This window comes from Oryzias latipes, chromosome 17 (assembly GCF_053564925.1).
Source record: "Oryzias latipes strain Hd-rR chromosome 17, Olatipes_Hd-rR_3.1".
Classification (NCBI taxonomy): Eukaryota; Metazoa; Chordata; class Actinopteri; order Beloniformes; family Adrianichthyidae; genus Oryzias; species Oryzias latipes.
In genome coordinates, this window is record NC_136253.1 from 6318194 (window position 1) to 6331461 (window position 13268).

A 13268-nucleotide genomic window follows, 5' to 3' on the forward strand; every position below is an offset into this window, starting at 1 on the left:
GCGACCGCCGTCCTCACAGAGAACCTCACAGAGGACCTCACACTCGATGGACAAACGTCAGCACAGCAGAATGGTCGACGATGCGGGTCGGAGCAGAACTTTGGGTCAGGACTGAAGGCATCACAACAATCATGCAAAGCACAGATGGCTCTAGGACAGGGGTGGGCGGCATTTTTCCCAGCATTCCCTGCTCTGACACGTTCTGATTGGCTGGACACACCTGAACCAGGTAATCAGGCTGGAAATCTGGAACTCATGCAGACACACCGGCCCTTGAGGCCTGGAGCTGCCCATCCCTGTTCTAGAATGTGTATTTCTATATCTACTTTTATTTCCCATTCAATTTGTGACCAACTATCTTTTTTACTTTATATCTGTGTATTATTATTATTTTGAAATAAACGAATTCGTTGTGGGGTACAACAGGAAACAGCGGAGACAGTAAAGGACAGCAGCTGTTTAACAAAGTTTTCAAGGGAAATGTTAATGTCGTCTAATGTGCACAAATAAATTCTGATGATTACTTTCAAGAATGAGTTTAATCATAAATATGTTCATTAGAAGGAACTCCGTCAACAGACCATCTTCTGTCTTTGGAATAATTAACTTTGTGTGGCTCCTACCAGTTTTGACGAGATCTTTAAGATTCAGTTAATGACTAAAAACCCGCCAGCAGCTGCATTTGTTTTAATTCTGCACGGGATGCAAAAAAATATCAGGTTTCACCTGCGACATTTGTAAAGAAGTAGGCCTGCAACTTCAACATTCTAATGTCATACTTAAACGCTTGAGGAACTTTGTTTAAATGCGATTAAAATCTAAACTGCAGTGACAAAATAAAGCTGATTTAGAGTCTTGGATACGTTCATGAACTGAATTGCATTATTTTGAAGAAGCCTTTACTCCGCGTGGGTTTGCTGCTGGGAGCTCCGGTACGGTTACTTGAGAAGGCTGAGCCATTTTGGCTGTGAGCAGCAGGACGGATCCGCGGACCCGCCCCGGGGATCAGCGCCTCCAGGCCGGCCCACCGGCCGCTCTGCTGCAGCGGCGGGAGCAGAGGCTGGCTGGACGGAGCGGCCGGAACTGCGTCAAGCTGCACGTGACAAGCTGCTACCACACCGGAAACACGATGTGTCGCCTGGAAAATAAGAGCTCTGACATGGTATTTCCACCAACAAAGCTACCGGTACCTTTTTAATTTTTTTGGTTGCCAATCTCCTCCACGTGGGTCGGCCCAGCGCTCCGTTGATAAGCCTCGGCCCTCGAAGGGTCTCTTCCCCGATTTCTCCCCCACCAGTGTGATGGAGTCCCTTGTTTTTAATTTTAGTGTTAATAAAATTGTGTTCAAACTGGTACCACGTCTTGGCCTCATTTTGAAAAGTAATCTGTGCGCCTGGGTTGAAGCGCCTCTGGGTGTCCCGGGGTGGCATTGTTGAATCCCTTTTTCTGCTACACCAGCTGCCACAGAATTCCAACATTTTCTCCACAGTACCTTGCCATTGATGCCGAGACGATTAAGAGACAATTAATTAAAAATCCCTAGGAAGAGTTTTTGCTTGTATCTGGAAGTAAATTAAATTAAATTCAAGATAGCTGCCTTTTCCCAAAGTCAAAGGTCAACGAAACTTCTGTAAACTCGAGCTGGTGGCATATTTGTGTGATTTCGTCAAAATTGCTCAAACAAAAGTGTCGTTTTCCCATATTATGAAAAAACACAAAAAACGGTGATTCTCAGAGTTTGCCACAAAATAGCCGCCAAGCCATAGGTTGTGTGGCTGTCCCATAATGATTTCAAAACTTTAACTCCCAAAGTCATATTTTGGTGACTTTTCGAGTATGCGGCGGGGGTTACATTTTTGCTCAAAGGCGCCGAAACCTTTCCAACTACAAAAACAATATGGTCCTTGCAGTCACTGACTGCTACATAATTAAAAGACCATTAAAGACGCTTAGAAAATGAATCAAAAGATAAACAGAGTGGAACTTTATTGTTTTAAATAGGTTCCATAAATTTTAGTTTTTTTAATCAGGCTTTTGGTTCTTGCTAAGGGTAATAGCAATAAAACAAAAACTACTTAAAAGTAATAATTTGCTTTCTTTTTTATTATAAAGCAAGTTTAAGATGTTACAGTGTACAGTTCTTCTCAGATTTTCTGAGGGATTTTATTTTGAAATGTGTTCCGGAAGTCAGGTGCTTCCATTGAGCTTGCCTTTCCTTCATCCGTATTTTCCAGCATTAAACCATGGGGGAGGGAGTCTGGAGTGCTGCCTCACAACTACGGCGGACTACAGGCTCTACTTTTCGGCTCTAAACATCAGAGACCGGCGGCGGCGAAGCCTCTGACGGGGAATCCCTCGGAAACGCCCCGAAAGGCTCGGATGTATGTATGGCTTCTCCGGAGTGACGGGGAGTCTCGCGGGGGACGGGCGTGAAGATGAGGATTCCTCCGGTGAGTTGCTGCATTTGTTTTCGGGTGACATTTCGCAGCTCTGTTGCTCCCGTAACGCTCCGCACCGCCATTGCAGCGGTATTCCCGAAGGCGGGCAGTGGACGTGCGGGTCCGCCGCGGCGTTTGACCGCCGCTCCTGCCCCCGAACGTGCGCGACCCCCTCCGAACGTTTCGTAACGGTAACGCGGGATTCTGCGTGAATCATACAACGCGCTGCGTGAATTCCAGCTGTCGCTAACTCCACCGCAGACGGAGCGGCGGCCGGGACGCGCAGACTTTGAGCGCTCAACCCGTCGTGACCGGCGTCGCACTCGGTGAAGCGGAGACACCGAGTCAGTGACGGCGGGCTGAACCGCCGGAGCAGCGCCCCGCGTCCGTCACTGCGCACGAGCGCCCGCTGGACCCCCGGGGGTTGAAGCCCGCCGCTTTGCCCCCCGCTGCCGGGATTATGTAACACCAGTGCGGCGTTACACGTTCTGCCGGACTTGGTGGAGCTTTTCGTCTCACTAGCAGTCCCGCTAAGTTGAGGAGCAGCTGCTCCTCCCGGGCTGTTGCTCGGCCTGCAGGCTGGAGCCTCCGTGCCTCCTCATGTTGCATAAGCCTCGCCAACGGTCACCCATCTGCAGTGGCAGTTCTCCTGTGGGCAATGTGGGCAGTCGCCGGGGGCACGAGCTCCCCGAAAAACAAACAAAAACCACATCCCACCCGCCGCGCGCGCTCATTTCCACGTGAAGTTATAATGACATGTGTCTGCGTGCTGCTGGGATGACAGTTTTTGGAGTGGAGAACACTCTGGAGCAGCGCGCGCGCGGGGGAAACCAACTCGCAGTTGCAGTGGCTGTGAACAGGTAGAGGGGCGGGGCTTAGACTCACCGCTGATGATTCCAGACCCCGCAACAAACCAACAGCTGCTTCCTAATAACTAACATTTTCATTAATACATTTAATTTGCTGGGTTTACTGGATTTTATGAAAAGTTAAAGAAAAAGAAAAAAAAACACACAAAAAAACCCAGAAAGGAGTCTGCATTAAAGTGTAGCATCACAGGCGGGGACCGCTCCCCCACAGCCAAGAGGTGACCCAGGTCCCCATCCAGAGCCGCAGTGGCTGAAACAGCAGCCGACCCACAGGGAGAGGTTCAACTGAGGAAGCACCGAAAAAATAAATAAAATGAAAAACAGAATGAAAAAATAAACTTATTGATAAAAGCAATAAACGATAAAACATTGAAATAAGGTACATTCAAATTAAAATAATGCATTAAAATCTAGTGTAAGTTCATAAAACAAGATAAAATGGATACATAAAAATAAATAAATCAAACAAACAAATAAATAAATAAATAGTGGTGGTAAAAAACTAGGTAAAAGCCAGGTTAAACAGATGGTTCTTTAGCCTTTTCTTATAAACGTCAATGCTCTCTGCGGCTCTCAGGTCCTCTGGCAGACTGTTCCATAAACGGGGGCCATAGTGTTGAAAAGATGCTTCTCCGTAGGTTTTGGGTTTTACAGTCAGAATGGTTAACAGACCTGTGCCAGAGGATCTCAGGGTCCGCGAGGGTTTATACTTTACTAAAAGATTGGATAAATAAGAATGCGCAAGACCGTTAAGACATTTAAAAACGGTTAGGAGAATCTTAAAATCAATCCTGAAGGGGATTGGGGAGCCAATGCAGGGATTTTAAAATTGGGGTGATGTGAGCCCGCCTCCTGGTCTTGGTGAGAACTCGTGCAGCAGAATTCTGGAGAAGTTGAAGGTTCCTAATGTTGGTTTTTGGAAGACCAGCAAGCAGGGCTTTGCAGTAGTCAATTTTACTCATGATAAAAGCATGCATTAGCATCTCCATATTAGCAAGAAAGAGCAGTGGGCCTATCCAGATTTCTGAGATGATAAAAAACAGTTTTAACCACCTGTTTTGTTTGTGGGATAAAAGTAAGCTTAGAGTTGAAAATAATACCCAGTTTATTGACTGTTTCTGAATGGCTTAATGAAATTTCTTTTAACTTCAGAAACTGTTTCTCTTTCTTAACTTCAGGACCAATAACTAAAATTTCATTTTTTTCCTGGTGGAGCTGCAGAAAGTTATTTGCCATCCATAATTTTACATCTAAAATACAGTTAAAAAGTGCTTCTATTGGTCTTGTGTCATCAGGAGACATAACTATGTACAGCTAGGTATCATCAGCATAGCTATGAAAGCTGATGTTGTGGCTTCTGATGACATTTCCTTGTGGAAGCATGTAAATGTTAAAAAGCAAGGGGCCAAGGATGGAACCTTGAGGCACACCACAAATAATTTCATGGACCCCAGAAAGGTATGTGTCCATGCTTACCATAAAGTTTCTCTCCATGAGATAAGATTCAAACCACTTGAGATCAGTCCCTGAAAGGCCAAGACTTTTAAGTCTGTTTACAAGGATCCGGTGATCAACGGTATCAAAAGCTGCACTTAGATCTAACAGAACTAGTACTGAGATCTGACCTGAATCCAAGGCACACCTGACATCATCAATGATTTAAAAGAAGGCTGTCTCTGTACTGTGGTTCGTTCTAAAACCAGACTGGTTTATCTAAAAAATGTTGTTTTTTAAGAGAAACTCATTCAGCTGAATAAAAACAAGTTTCTCTAAAACCTTGCTTAACCCTTGTGCTATCTTAGATGACCCCACCTTTACATTAACATGTTCTCCCTACCATGACAAAGGTGGATAAAGGTGGAAAGATTTCATGTAATCCATGGACACCAGTGAAGATCACAAATCATTGAAGAAAAAAGGTTCAGAGCACTGTCTAGTGGGTCTAGATGACCCAACTCCCAACAATGTTAAAGTGCCTAGGTTAGCACAAGGGTTAAAAATGGCAAGTTGGACACAGGTCTGTAGTTATTGACAACTGAAGGGTCTAAATTAGTTTTTCTTGAGTTACGGTTTCACCACTGCCGTTTTAAAGGCAGCAGGAAAAATACCCGTCTGTAGAGAGGAGTTCATGATATTTAAAATCTCACTCTCAAAAGACCAGTAAAATGATTTAAAAAGTGATTTAGGGATGGGATCTAAAAAACAGGTTGTTGGATTAACTTGGGAGAAAACTCGACCAAGTGTTGCAGCTTCAACCAGATCAAAACTGTCCAGTAGTTCCTCAGGTAAAATCAAGCCATCATTACCAATAAAAAAGCTTTTCTGTTCATTTATGATGTTCGATCTGACAGAATCGATCTTGCTCCTGAAGTGGTCTGCAAAGTCCTCACACAATGAGGTGGAGGCTGGTTTTGTGTTTTTGTTCACAACTGAGTTGATCAAAGATTCAATTGTGGTGAAGAGGACTCTGGGGTTAATTTTATTTACACAGATGATGTTCGCAAAGTATGAATTTCTGGTCTGTTTTACTGTTTGATTATATATTTTTAGTCAGTTTTGGTATAGTTGATAGTTTATTTCATTTATCTTAACTCTGACAGACGGAAAAGTCTATTCAAGGTTGTGGAAAATGGACAAAAGATCAAAGGAAACATCAGTGGCGTCCAGTTTAGAAAGAAGAAAAACACTCCATGGATGAAGGAATGCAGGCGGGGTCCAAAATTTAAACTTGCCAAAAAAGACCAAAACTTGCTGTTGGAGGAGTCAAATTTGGAGCGACATTTGGTTAATGAAGGTTTGCACTTCATTTGACATCTTGTTAATGATCTCATTGGTGGATCTCATCTAAGCTTCTCGTCCGTACTCATACCGTCGATGCTTCAGATGTAATGAACTCAATCGTTTGTCTTTGTTCAGTTTTATGTGGCACTTAGGCACAAAAGCAAAAGAATAGTTCTTAAGTTTCCATTGATGTTCATTCATGAAGCCAACAGAAATGATTAGAATGTATTCATTCATAATCATGTCAGGTTTGGATTCAGCTCAAGAAAACAGAAAAGAAGCAAGAACAGAAAAATGTGGACATTTTTACCAGAAGCAGCCTTCAGAAAGAAAACACACACTGATGCGTGTTTAGTGTATATCTTAGTCGTGAATTCAACCAGACAAGAATGTTTTACTTATTTGATTAATAAAGTAAAATAAATAATATATTTTATTCTTGTATTTGTACGTTGGCTTTGAGTTATTGAGGGCGGGGCTTGAAGCAGGGGTAGGGGGCGTCGTCCAGTGTTTTGCCCAGGGCGTCAAACTAGCCGGGACCGCCTTTCCCCATCTGTTCCTTCAGGTTGCTTGCTGTTGCCATGTTGCATTGCTCCATCATTTGGGACCAGTTTTCTCCTGAAGGAGTCCTCAGTCTGAGCAGCCACGAAAACCTCCTCTAATGCTCCTCCTTCACTCCCCATTCAGTCAGGTGGACCTCCTCTATTGAATCGGAAACTTCTAAACTTGGATATTCAATTTATCTGTATTGCCCAAAATCACAACAACAGTCGTCTCGTCTCGATGGGCTTCGAAGTAAAAAAATATGTGAAGGACGTTTCTGGACTCGACTCATCCAACCCTCATGCTGGTTCTTCTAAAGCACAAGTCACGCCAACGTATCAAAGACCCGCTCCAATGAAAATGGGGATTTGAACATGTTCTTGTCGCGTTTTTCTGATGATTGCCGACATATATGAAGAAAATTGAGCTTAAGAGAGCTGGAATCTGGATCTAAACTTTTGGCCCAGGTCCCCCTTGAAAAAGAGATCTCATCTCAATGGCACTTCCTGTTAAAATATATGTTTAAACCAAACTAAAATAGAATAAAAACTGTACGGATGGATAGCTCCAAAACTGCTCGCCATTTTTGTTGTAACACTAATGTTGGGCTGGGGTTGTGAGGGGCTGTAAGGTAGCGGGAGAGAGTGTAAACAGATGGATGATGGGAATTTCTAATGAACTCCTGCCGCTCTGGAGGAACTATGTCAGAGGAATCAACACAGGTTTTTTAGATTTTGGCAAAAAAATGGCAGAATCCTAATCCAGAGACCACTGGGAAGACATTGAAAATAGATCACAAGATGATCGGAGTGAAACTTTAAAGATCACAACGGCAATTAAAAAACAAAATAAATAATAACAAAAACAACATTTTAGACATTTTTGAAAAAATAAATATGAAACGTTTCAGACAACAAGCAGAAGAAGATGGACGTTTCAGAAAACAAAATCAATTACCAGAAATCAAAAAGACAATTTTAAACATGAACAAAAGAAGAAACCAGAAAAGGTATTATGGGACATCGCTTGGATGATGATGTTTATTCATCATTTCAACCACAAGTTAATCTGTCATGATGCGATAGTGGATCTGCTCCGGACTCATCATCAAACTTTTATCAGTATAAGGACACTAAAGACGCATTTGAACTCAAACATCAAAAATCAGACATCATCTCGATGTCCCGTAGTACCTACCAGTTTATTATTGGGTTTCATTTTGTGGGGGGAATTTTGCTTTGATTTCTAAAATGTCTATTACTAGTTTTACTTTTTTAAATTGTCGTTGTGATCTTTTTTTTGTGTTGAGTAACTTCAGGGCCGCCCTGCGTCTTCCTCCTCTGATGTTTTTTGTGGTAACAGCGGATCAAACCTGAGGAGACGAAAGAAGCTGCTAACAGTTTCTGACACGCGGTGTGAAGCCGAGCCGAGCCGGTGTTCCTGCTTTACCTTCATGCAGCGGATTCCCTTTTTCCACTGCGTCTGTCAAAGAAACGGCCTCATAACTATGTGACCTTGCAGTGGATGTGAAGGCGTTCATACTTCAATCCCTAGAAATCCCAAAGACTGTTCAGATGAGGAGGAAAACAACTCCCAGCATTCCCGGTCCAGCCTTACATAACGTGTCGCTCAGTCATGCGATCCTGTTGTTAGAAAGTGATGTCAGTCCATTCTTAAGAGAGGAAATGATCATTTGAGGTTTCCTGCGTTCACTCTCAGTATCACGCCGTCTGTGGACCTAAAAGCAGCATCAGAGCAGGATGTGTGCTTACAGCTCCGGAAAGTTCAGGCTTTAGAGGAAAAAGGGAAAGCAGTTTAAAGATCCGCTCCAATGAAAATGGGGTTTTTAACATCTTCTTGTGATGGAGGACATTTTTAAAGGTTAGGATTGAAATTTCATTCCTGAGTTTTCTTTATTTGATTTTTTGTGTATCAGGAGCAGAGGGGAAAAAATGCGGTTAGAAAATGATTGTAGAAGTGAAGCCGGACCTACAGCGGTGGGAAACAGTCTTCCTGCTCTGCTCCATTCTGATCATCCACCTGCAGACAAACAGATGCATGAACGTCTTTGTCTGAACTGGAATCTAACGGATGGATTGCTCTGATATTACTGCCATTTTTGTTGCACCGCTAATGTTAGGTTGGGTTTGTGAGGGGCCGTAAGCTAGCAGGAGAGTGTGCAAACAGTTGGATGTCGGGAAGAAGAGGCAGGCTTACACCACGCCATCAGTCACGCCCACTACTCGGAGGGGAATTTCTGATGAACTCTTGCCACTCTGCAGAAATTATGTGCTAGAAAATGACAGGTTTATTTAATTGGTCTAAAAACAGCATTATCTTGATTAAAAGTCCACTAGGAACAATAGATCAAAAGTTGATCGGAGTGGAACTATGTGTTTATGTGTTTTATTATAATAGACTTTATTCGTAAAACACAGGATATATAAAAGAATGATGAAAAAGCCCTTTTAAAAATATGTTTTTAGCTGCTTTTTAAAGAAAACACTGAGTCTGCAGATCTGAGGCTGAGAGGAAGGGAGTCCAGAGGGATGGAGCCACTGCTGCAAAGGCTCTGTCACCTTTAGTCTTTACCAACCAGCAGACCCTGGTCACATGACCTCAGGGACCTGCTGGGAGTGGACGGCTGCAAAATGTCTTTTATCTAGACCGGTGCCTGGTTATTCAGAGCTGTGTATGTTAAAACCAGGATTTTAAAATGCACACGGTAGCTGAAAGGGAGCCAGTGCAGCTGGATTAACAACGGGGTGACGTGTAAAGACTTGGATGAATTAGTTAAAAGCCTTGCAGCAGCAGCGTTCTGGACAACCTGGAGCCGTTCCAGAGATTTGAAGATGGAGTTGCTTCTCCATCAAATGAAATGAAGGGATTGTGTTTAAAAATGCTTTAGTTTTTCACGTGTTTATCCAATCTTTTTGTTCAACCCATGGAATATAAGCTGAAAATCAGCACTTCAATGGCATCTGAGTTGTTTTATCTAAAATTCACTGTGGTAATGTACAGACACTAAATTAGAAAGAATGTGGCTCTGTCCAAATATTTATGGTCCTGACTGTGTATCCATATACATGATCATATATTACCTTTGTCACACTAAATAACACATTTTTTTTATGAAATATGAGTTACTTTTACAAGCAACTTTCCTACCCAGAAGTAAGACGACTCGATCTTTGAGGCTCCCCCTTTCTCTTCTTGTTTGTACCGCCCATTTCATGATGTCATCCTGGAGCTGGCTTCTGCAGTCTGTCTGAGTTTCTCCTACGAAAACAAACATCTGAACTTTTCCAAAGATGGATGTTCATATTGTTTATAGATAATTAAAGCGTTTAGCCGATCACCGCTAGCTCCACTGAGAAAGTGGGCGTGTGTGTTGGTCGGGGGGGGGCGGTGCTGGCAGCACAGACTCTTCCTGGAAGGGGCTGTTCCCCACTTTGTGAGTCACAATGTGAGAATACACTGGTTTTGGTGGGTTGGGAGGGGCTGGTGCTCAGAGGTGCTTTGGGGTAGATTTTAGTGAGGAATTAACATGATGAAACACTTGAAAGGTTGATTTTGCGTTATATAGGCAGAGACTTTTTGGCATCCCTGCGAGGATGGAGCAGCAGGAAACCCTGTTGGTCTTGCTGAACAATTGTACTCTTCTGCTGCGTGGAGCTCTCTTGTCAACGTCTTTTTTTATGCGGTTGCCATGGCAAAAGGTCCAGTTTTTTCTTCTGTTCGCAGGCGTTTGTATGTTACGTAAGGGTTAATGGCCGACGAAATGTGCGTTTATTAATTTTTTAAGCACACCGTGGAAGCCTGAAGGCCCGTTCACACTGGGACTACACAAAGGGCACAAATGAGAGTGTGCACAACGACGCGAAAAAACGCAACGCGTCAAAGCGTCAAAAAAAAAACCCGCCTCGGGTTCGTTTTTTTTTTTTTGCCGCCTCGCGTCGAAATCTATTCGACCAATGAGAATGGCGCTTTTGCACACGTGTCTGGAGCTTCTGAAGTTACAGTAAAACACATTGGGGGCGCTCAAACACTTGGGGGCGCTCAAACACAAAACTGCCTTGCTGAGCACACTTACCAGCGAAGAAGATAGACGCCAAGTAGCGTCTACACTGCCGCGAAGAAATAATGACGGACGTTCTAAAATATCCCCGAACGAAGCACCAGTTGGAGCTACTGGTGCTTGAAATATTCATGTTTTCTTTGTTTGATTCTGACAAGCGCGTAAATACTTGCTCTCTTCTTCTGGTTGAAAAGCGACTTTAAGAAGCGTAAAGTTGCGCAGTGCCACCTTGTGTACAGGAGTATTTCTGTTTACATTAAGCTCCATCTAATGTCAGGGAATGAAATTGCATGTTCGCTCGGCTCATCGTCAGCGAAAATCGCCTGGGTGTGAACACAAAAAACGTGGCGAAAAACGCCGGCGAATAACGCCTGGCGAATATTCGTCCCGGTGTGTACGGGCCTTGAACCGTCCGACGCGAAGCATCACGTAACATATAGTCCGCGTCGCGCAGCACCACCGCTGCAGTCAAGCTTCGGCGATATATATATATATATATATATATATATATATATATATATATATAAACCTTTATATATATATATATATATATATATATATATATATATATATATATATATATATATATATATATATATATATATGCTGATCTTTCCGATGAGTTGAATAAAGCATCAGTTCAGAGAGAAAGTTCACCTCTTACCGCTTGTTTTTGTCCAAATGATGAAGCAAAATGTTGTTCTAAAGAAGCCAGTGCAGTGATACAAAACATTTAAGATAGGTGACCGGAACTTCTTTTTTCACCGTGCGGTTATCAGGTTTTAATCCACACCCAGCAGCCAATCAGAATCGAGTATTCAACCGGACCATGGTATAACATGTCTAAACATCTACAGAAGCTTTTCCTTCACACAGTTTGACATCCGTTCGTTTTTCATTCGCTCACCCACCGGCTCGCTCACTTACTTATTCTCTTGCTCGCTTACTCACTCGCCCATTCATTAACTCACTCGCTCGCCCATTCACTCACTTGCTCACTCACTCGCTTCCCCCATTTTCTTGCTCGCTCACACACTCACTAGCTGTGTTTACATGGACTAAAGTAATTGGAATAAATGCCTGATGAGAATAAAAGTGCGTCATGTAAACATGGCGTTCAGAATACTCTGCCCCAACTCATCAAAATTTTGGATCTCCTTCTTTTTACATTCCATCACCCACCCCAGAAGAACATAAACACTCACTCGAGCACAGGTGCTATCTCACCTTTGCACAAACAGTTTGCGTGACTGAAAGAAATGTTTCACGTGTGTTAGTCTGATTGCAGAAGTATGCGTGTTTGAATGTTAGTGGTAGTATGTCCATGCAGACTTGTTTGTATGTGAACACTTTTGGAGCCAACAGGTGTGTTTGTAACGTTTGAGTGTGTGTGTGGACAGGCCCCGCCCATTTTAGATTTTTCATGCCTCTTAACCTATCAGTTGTGATCATAAAGCTCCAGCAGCTTTGCTTTCTGACGCTTCATGATCTTACCCTCGCTACTATAATCACCCCTCAATTCCCCCCCCCCCCCCCCCCCCCTTATCTGTCATCCCTCTCTCTTCTTCCCTCCTTTTCTTTTCCGTCCGGTCCAACAAAAAATATTTACAAATATAATTAACGTGAATAAAGTTTAGCTGAAATTACAAAAGGGGTTTATTTAAATATACATCTGTTGTATAACAAGATTCATAACCTGTGTTGTAAAAGTAAATTATGTCCAACACAAAAGGCCTTCAGCTCTCATCTGTTTGCTTAGGTGTTGGACAGGACAAGTAAAAACCAAAAAAAATTTTGGGATCAAAATTTCCTTCCGATGGAGGTAGGTGGGTTATGCTGATTGTGTTTCCGATTGTGGTGCATGTAAACAGTTCATTCTGATTGTGGGTCACTACCGCTCTGGCTTTGCATCATGCGTAAACGCTGTGGCTCCAGAGGAGGCTTTGTAGCCTGAACAGGACCGGCCGGCTGCTCCATCCATGCAAACCGTGTGTTCGACCAGGGCTCTCAGTGGGAGAGATTCAGGAGTTGATGAATTAGTTGTACGACGTTGGTTACGGCCTACAGTAACCAGAATAAAGAACCTTAAAAGAGGTTAAGCTTCTGTGCCTCAGTGTGGGAAAGTGAAGCTACATTATTGTATGGCTCTTTCGAAATAACATTTAAAAATACGTGCTGTTTATGGCTCTCTTGGCCAAAAAGGTTCCCGACCCCTGCTCTATGCTGTAGCTTTGTTTGTTTACAAAACCTCTCAATATTTTGTCTTCTGTTTTCAAGAGCCCTGCACATGTCCAAATGATTTATTCTGACAAAAAGTGCGGCGTATGCAAGCATGTGATGATCGGATAAAGTTTTTCTGGGCCAATCATGTACACACTTTAGTTCTAATTTGATCTTTGATCTGATCAAAGATATTTTGCACACATAACTGCAGATAGTCACTCACTCACTCACTCACTCACTCACTCACTCACTCACTCACTCACTCACTCACTCACTCACTCACTCACTCACTCACTCACTCACTCATGACATGAAACACTTCAGCTCTACTTTTTA

The 13268-nt window shown here is 43.0% G+C and overlaps 1 protein-coding gene across 4 annotated transcripts in view; it reads left to right on the forward strand.

The window, feature by feature from the left end:
• Nucleotides 1–2188: 2188 nt before the first annotated feature.
• The window catches only part of zfyve9a (zinc finger, FYVE domain containing 9a), a 37211-nt gene continuing 26131 nt past the window's right edge, over nt 2189–13268 (forward strand). For 2 of the 4 annotated variants that reach the window (XM_023964788.2, XM_023964791.2), the window contains exon 1: nt 2189–2450. The gene's annotated coding sequence lies outside the window, so the exon portion shown is untranslated. The remainder of the gene's footprint in view (nt 2451–13268) is intronic. The other 2 variants (XM_023964789.2, XM_023964790.2) reach the window with 2 other exon arrangements.